This window comes from Colobus angolensis, unplaced genomic scaffold, assembly GCF_000951035.1.
Source record: "Colobus angolensis palliatus isolate OR3802 unplaced genomic scaffold, Cang.pa_1.0 Scaffold117, whole genome shotgun sequence".
Classification (NCBI taxonomy): domain Eukaryota; kingdom Metazoa; phylum Chordata; class Mammalia; order Primates; family Cercopithecidae; genus Colobus; species Colobus angolensis.
Window position 1 is genome coordinate 4124660 of NW_012112808.1, and position 7301 is coordinate 4131960.

Sequence of the window (7301 nt, forward strand, 5' to 3'; positions counted from 1 at the left end):
ATACAAAATTAGCTGGGTGTGGTGGCACGTGCCTGTAATCCCAGCTACTCGGGAGGCTGAGGCAGGAGAATCGCTTGAACCCCAGAGGCGGAAGTTGCAGTGAGCTGAGATCACACCACTGCACTCCAGCCTGGGTAACAGAGTGAGAGTCTGTCTCAAACAAACAAAGAATCCCAAAGGGAATATATATGGCCCAAGAGGGACTAAGAACCATTGGCTGAGATAACTGTACCACTTCATACTCTGTTTTCTCATGGTTTAACTCAAGAAGCATGCTATTATCTGAAAAACATACATAATTGGTCAATCTTTAATGTTATAAAATAGTGGCATATGACTTTCACTCTGCCATAAAGACTAATAGAGAAAGCAATAATGTTACCATGTGGTACTGTATCCTTCCCACGAATATACTTAAATATATTTAGCCTTTTCCTAAAATAGATGCCAGGGCCCTTGGGGCGGTCTGATCCATCAGCACCAGGCTATGGGCAGTAAGGAATGTTCAGAATGTATTTTCTACAGCTTCTATTTGTTTTACTTTGCCAATTAACCTCATCCGTGGTGTTAAGCAAGTAACAAGACATACCTCATTTCTCTTGTTCAGCCTCACTCACAGGTGTTGTGTCATGTGGCCTGATGGTAAAGGGCTTGGGATCAGATCCTGTACTCCTCTGGGCTCCCAAGGAAAGTCTCTTCACCTTACCCCATCTGTGGGATGAGGCCAGTGATAATATCTACCTGTGGCAGTCACTACTGGTTATCTCCCAATATCCATTTTCCCCTTCTTCCTTAGTAAAGGAACAACAATGTCTTAGCCACGCACACTGCGAGTTAGAGAACAGACCGTGTTTCCCAGCTTCCCTTGCAGCCATATGACTAAGTTCTGGTCAATGAGACAAAAGGAGAAATCCTATATAGTGCAGGGTATGTGGTCTAGAAATATGGTATAAAAGTTTCCATGGTATAAGTTTCTGGAACCCTCCCTTCCTCCCTCCCTCCCTTCCTTCCTTTCCTTCCTTCCTCTGGAATCGTTCCTTCCTTCCTTCCCTCCTTTTCTCCCTCCCTTCCTTCCTTCCCTCTTTCCCTCCTTCCCTCCCTCCCTTCCTTCCTTCCTTCCTTCCTCTGGAATCGTTCGTTCCTTCCTTCCCTCCTTTTCTCCCTCCCTTCCTTCCTTCCCTCTTTCCCTCCTTCCCTCCCTCCCTTCCTTCCTTCCTTCCTTCCTCTGGAACCCTTCCCTCCCTCCCTCCCTTCCTCTGGAACCCTTCCCTCCCTTCCTCCCTTCTTTCCTTCCTTCCTTCCTTCCTTTCTTCCCTTCCTCTGGAACCCATCTCTCTCTCTCTTTCTCTCTGTCTGACAGAGTCTCGTTTTGTTGCCTTCCAGGTCAAGCAATTCTCCTGCCTCAGCCTCCTGAGTAGCTAGGACTACAGGCACATGCCTGGCTCATTTTTGTATTTTTACTAGAGACAGGGTTTCACCATGTTGGACAAGCTGGTCTTGAACTTCTGACCTCAGGTGATCCACCCTCCTCAGCCTCTCAAAATGCTGGAATGATAGGTGTGAGTCATCCCCCCGCCTGCCAGTTTCTGGGATCTTTCTATAAAAAAGGGGATGCTTATGCTGGGCAACATAGGGAGATCTTGTTTCCACACACAAAACATTTAAAAATTAGCTGGGTGCAGTGGTGTGTGCCTGTGGTCCTAGCTACTTGAGAGGCTGAGGTGGGAAGATTGCTTGAGCCTGGGAGGTTGAGGCTGAAGTGAGCTGTGATCGTGCCACTGCACTCCAGCCTGGGTGATAGAGTGAGATTCTGTCTCAAAAAAAAAAAAAAGGATGCCCTTTTTTATCTTTTTTTCCTCCTTCTTACTGCCTAAAATGTGGAAGTAATAGCTGGTATTCTAGCAGTCATCCTGGACTATGAGGTAACCTTAGAAAGACAATCTATGCACAACAAAGCAACAGTGTAGAAATTGGGGCCAGGTGTGGTGGCTCATGCCTATAATTCCAATGCTTTGGGAGGCGGAGGCAGGAGGATCATTTGAGTCTAAGAGTTCCAGACCAGGCTGGGCAACGTGGCAAGACTCTGTCTTTACATACACAGACACACACACACAAATTAGCTGGGCATGGTGGTGGTGTGAGCTTGTGGTCCCAGTTACTCAAGATTGGACGATTGCTTGAGCCCAGGAGGTAAGGCTGCAATGAGCCCTGTTTGTACAACTGCACTCCAGCCTGGGTGAGAGTGAGACCTTGGCTAAAAAAAAAAAAGAAAGAAATTGGGTTTTAACACTACCAAGTCTATAACAAATCTGAATTGTTTGCCTCTGTACTTCTTTTATGTGTGAAGCACATACACACAAATGTAATAAAGCCTTAAGCCACTATTTTGTAAGTCTTTGTTACTTATAACCAAACACAACCCTTACTAAACTACCACTTCTTTGATTCATTTAAACTACTGCTGCTGCTGCTGCTTTTTTTTTTTCTCTCTTTTTTTTTTTGAGATGGAGTCTCGCTCTGTCGCCCAGGCTGGAGTGTAATGGCATGATCTCCACACACTGACTGCAAGCTCTGCTTCCCGGGTTCACGCCATTCTCCTGCTTCAGCCTTCTGAGTAGCTGGGACTACAGGCGCCCCCCACCACGCCGGGCTAATTTTTTGTATTTTTTAGTAGAGACGGGGTTTCACCACGTTAGTCAGGCTGATCCCGAACTCCTGACCTTAGGTGATCCGCCCATCTCGGCCTCCCAAAATGCTGGGATTCCAGGGGTGAGCCACCATGCCCAGCAAAATGCACAAATCTTTAAGTTTTGACAAATGTATATACCCATGTAACTTGTTGTTGTTGTTGTTGAGATAGAGTCTCACTCTGTTGCCCAGGCTGCAGTGCAGTGGTGTGATCTCGGCTCACTGCAACCTCTGCCTCCTATATACCCATGTAACTTGAATCCCTAACAAATTAAAAAAAAAAAAAATGATGATCACCCCTGAAAATTCTGTCAGGCCCCTCTGCAGTCAATCTCCACTCCCACCCTATTTAGCAACTATTCTGATTTTTTTCATATAGTTTTGCCTGTTCTAAAATTCCTCAAACTTTTAATAAACTGTCAGTGGAGAGTAAGCAGATATTCTCAACTACTGTAGGAGGGATTATAAATTGGTATATCCTTTTTAGAAGGCTATCTGGCAGTATGTAATTGGTAAAATAAAATTTATGCATTCCTTTTGACTTAGTAATTTTATGGGAGGAATTTTCTGAGAGGTCTACCAGTTCATGTATGCAAAGAAGGCAGTTCCAAAGCTGTTCACTGAAGCATTGTTTGTGAAAGCAAAGGATTGGAAATAACCTAAATGCCCATCAGTAGGGGAAAAGTTAAATGAATGAACAGTCACACCTTGCAGCAATTATAAGAAATGATTTAGTGATATGGCAAGATCGCCAGGATAATCATTAAACGCAGAAAAGCAAGTTACAAGACACTACATACCCAACATAAAACCATTACACAGAACACCAATAAAAACAAAACGAAACACAAAACATATGCCCATGGTGTATTTCTGTTAGTCCATACACTGACATCAGTGGTTACCTCTGAGGAGAGGACTGGGATTATGGGAAAGGAGAGAAGGTGCTCAAGGGGTTTTTCCTTTGTTGTATTGTTTGAATCTTTTACAATAAAACTACACATGTGTCTTAGAGGATTAAGTTATTTTTAAAAAAGAGTACTGATGGCCGGGCATGGTGGCGGGTGACTATAATCCCAGCACTATGGGAGGCCGAGGCGGGCGGATCACCTGAGGTTAGGAGTTTGAGACCAGACTGGCCAACATGGTGAAACCCCATCTCTACTAAAAGTACAAAATTAGCTGGGCATGCTGGCGGGTGCCTGTAATCCCAGCTACTCGGGAGGCTGAGGCAAGAGAATCGCTTGAACTCAGGAGGCAGAGGTGGCCGTGAGTTGATATCCTGCCACTGCACTCCAGCCTGGGTGACACAGCAAGACTCCATTTCAAAAAAAAAAAAAACTATTGACATAAATAGGGATAGGAGATAGGAAATAGGTGAATTTGTGGAGAGGGAGGAGAGAAATTAAAGTTTTTTTCTATGCTATATATTGACAGTGTTATGTCTCCCAGCAAAGGAGCTTTCCCCAGCCTATTTATTAATACACATCTCTCTTCAGGCTCCTCATTAATGTATCATTTCTTCTTCTCTGCCACTTACATTAATATATTAATGGTTTTAAATTAAAGTGCCTATATATTCACAGATTAAGTATGCAAAATGTTTTCTAAATGAAAAATGAAATATACCAATCTCATATTTAAGGAGAGACCTTATGTGTCTTAGTCTGTTCGGACTGCTATAGCAGAATACCATAAACTGGGTGGCTTACAAACAACAGCAATTTACTTCTCACAGTTCTGGAGGCTGTGAAGTCCAAGATAACTCACCAGCAGTGTCTGGTGAGAGCCCACTTCCTGGTTCATAGATAAACCTTTTTGCTGTGTTCTCACAATGGTGGAAGCAGCAAGCAGCAGCCTAGGACCTCTCTTTTTTTTGAGATGGAGTCTCGCTCTGTCGCCCAGGATGTAGTGTAGTGATGCAATCTCAGCTCACTGCAACCTCTGCCTCCCGGGTTCAAGCAATTCCCTGCCTCAGCCTCCTGAGTAGCTGGGATTACAGGTGCCCACCACCACTCCTGGCTAATTTTTGTACTATTTTTAGTAGAGACGGGGTTTCACCATCTGGACCAAGCTGGTTTTGAACTCCTGACCTCGTGATCCACCTGCCTTGGCCCCCCAAAGTGCTGGGATTACAGGTGTGAGCCACTGCATCCAGCCTAGGACCTCTTTTATAAGGGCACTAATCCTATTAAAGGGGGCTCTGCCCTCATGGCCTAATCATGGTCCAAACGCCCCAACTTCAAATACCTTCACATTGGGGATTACCTTTCAACTTCTGGAGGGCATAAATATTTATTAGTCTATAGCATTGTATGAAAACTCTTTCCCTCTTTATGGAGAGGAGGAATGTCACTATCTAGAAAATGCAGAGGCTGAAGTTCAGTGGGACCTAAAAAAAAATGGGGGCTCATCTTAAGTTGTGATAAACTGATACAGAAGCTTGATAAATTGTAAAACATCTTCAGATACTTGTTCACTTACTGAACATTTATTAAACACCTACTATGTATCAGGGGCTATGCCAAGTTCACACATATGCATCTTAAATATCCCATGACCTCAAGGAACTCCCAGAGGAATCTGGTAGTAACGGCAAATGCACATAAACAATTACAGAGCTACAGTAATTGTAGGGAAAAACCATAAAACCTCCAAACTCAAAGTATAGCATCTGCATTTCCTGGGGTCATCTAAGACTCCACCTCTCAACTCTGGAATCTGCAGTTTAACGAGGATCCCAGGTGATTTGGATCTTTATTAAGATTTGAGAAGTAGCCATGCTCAGTGTCTCACGCCTGTAATCTCAGCACTTTGGGAGGCCAAGGCGGCCGGATCACCTGAGGTCGAGAGTTCCAGACCAGCCTGACTAACACGGAGAAACCCTATTTCTACTAAAAATACAAAATTAGCTGGGTGTGGTGGCACGTGCCTGTAATCCCAGCTACTCGGGAGGCTGAGGCAGGAGAATCGCTTGAACCCCAGAGGCGGAAGTCGCAGTGAGCTGAGATCGCACCATCGCACTCCAGCCTGGGCAACAAGAGTGGAACTCAGTCTCAAAACAAAAAAAAGATTTGAGAAGTGATGAACTCTGGGATTATAGAAGGAACTACGGGGGTGAAGGAGTTGCAAGGGGTGGGGGGCAGGAAGTTAAAAAAAAAAAAGCAACTACTACTGATCCTTGGAAAGTGGTAAGAGAAGTCTTCAGATGTGAGGGGTGATAGGAACATTCCAGGCTGAAAAAATAAGCAGGCCCATGATCAAGGTAGTTAGAACTAGTAAGAGGTGTTCTGTTATTAGAAGTTTCGTCTGGGAGGGGCAGTGGGCACTTAGGAAGATATGGGAGATAGGGCAGAAAAAGTAGGCTGAGGCCAGAGGCAGAAGGGCCACACTGACCCGCTGAGGGTTATGGAGGAAGCCACAGAAAATTTTAAGCAAGAATGTGACAAGACCAGTCTTATGTTTGGACATAACTCTGGTGGCAGAGTGGAGGACGAAATGCAGGAGAGGCTGGAGCAGGCAAGCAGGCATGTATCCTTAAATGAGCACCATTCACTTTTGGACTAGAAAGGAAGTCTGAATATTAAGAAGTGTAGAGGCCACAGGGTCCTATGTAAACAGAAAAGCAGAGGGTTTCAGCTGCAGTAGGCTACAGGGGGGTTCCTTCTCAGCTCAGGAGTGTGGCCTTGGACTGGCATCTTCAGCATCACCTATGAGTTGTTAGAAATGCACATTCTCAGGCGTCACCTTAGAAGTAGTGAGGGAACCTTGGGGATGGGGCACACAAATCTAGCTTTGAACAACTTTTCCAGGTGATTCTGATGCATGCTAAAGTTAAGAACCACTGCTCTAGCCCGCCAAAAATCATGTCTCAGGTGGTAAAGGCTTAAAACTGCACAACTTGCTTACTGTCTTTTTTTAAAAAGAACGAGGGTAATGAGAAATGGGTTTCTATGTTGATCGGGGCAGAACAAATGCCACATACAACCTAGATTTTATATAATGCCAGAAAAAAAATACTGACCATCTTGTCCAAAAGTCTCATATTTGGAGAATTAAAATAGTTTTGGTCGAGCCCATGATGTTCTTGGTAACCTAAATTAATTTATAAAATTCTTTCTGTTCCCTTTATTTCCCACAAAAACACCCGCAGCAAAAACGCTGGGATTCATCTCGGCCCTCTGAAAACCGTGTTTCCGACGCAACCGCCCATTAGAAAAACACAATTCCAAATTAAAAACCCGGAGAACTGAGCGGCGGGGCTGGCGCCACCGTCCCGGGACAGTGGGGCCTTTCCCAGCCACACCCCTGCGCGCCACCGGCCTCCTTCCCCGGCAGTTCCCAAAGATAAATAAATCCTCCTTGTTTTTCCAGACCTGAAATTAACGGTGACTCACAGTGCACTCTGCATGGCCACGGTCGCCTCGCAAAGGAGGAAAAATGTGCAGATTTTTTTCCCTCACGCGAGGGCAGGACAAGCCAGGCTGGGCCAATCAGGGGAGGGCGGTGGGAATCGCACCAAAGTAGGTAAAAAATGCGTGAGGCATCCCCGCCGCCGCGGTCCGCGACTCCGCTCCCGCGGGTCCTCCCGCACCGCGTCCCCCGTCCTCGGG

General features: G+C 45.3%; 2 protein-coding genes across 2 annotated transcripts in view; one reads left to right on the forward strand and one right to left on the reverse strand.

Moving 5' to 3' along the window:
• Positions 1 to 7114, reverse strand: part of BFSP1 (beaded filament structural protein 1, filensin) — an 85425-nt gene extending 78311 nt beyond the window's left edge. Inside the window, exons 1-2 of the mRNA XM_011962792.1 lie at positions 7065 to 7114; positions 590 to 711 (exon numbers count right to left, since the gene is read on the reverse strand). The gene's annotated coding sequence lies outside the window, so the exon portion shown is untranslated. The remainder of the gene's footprint in view (positions 1 to 589; positions 712 to 7064) is intronic.
• Positions 7115 to 7237: 123 nt separating this feature from the next.
• The window catches only part of DSTN (destrin (actin depolymerizing factor)), a 37049-nt gene continuing 36985 nt past the window's right edge, over positions 7238 to 7301 (forward strand). Inside the window, exon 1 of the mRNA XM_011962806.1 lies at positions 7238 to 7248. The gene's annotated coding sequence lies outside the window, so the exon portion shown is untranslated. The remainder of the gene's footprint in view (positions 7249 to 7301) is intronic.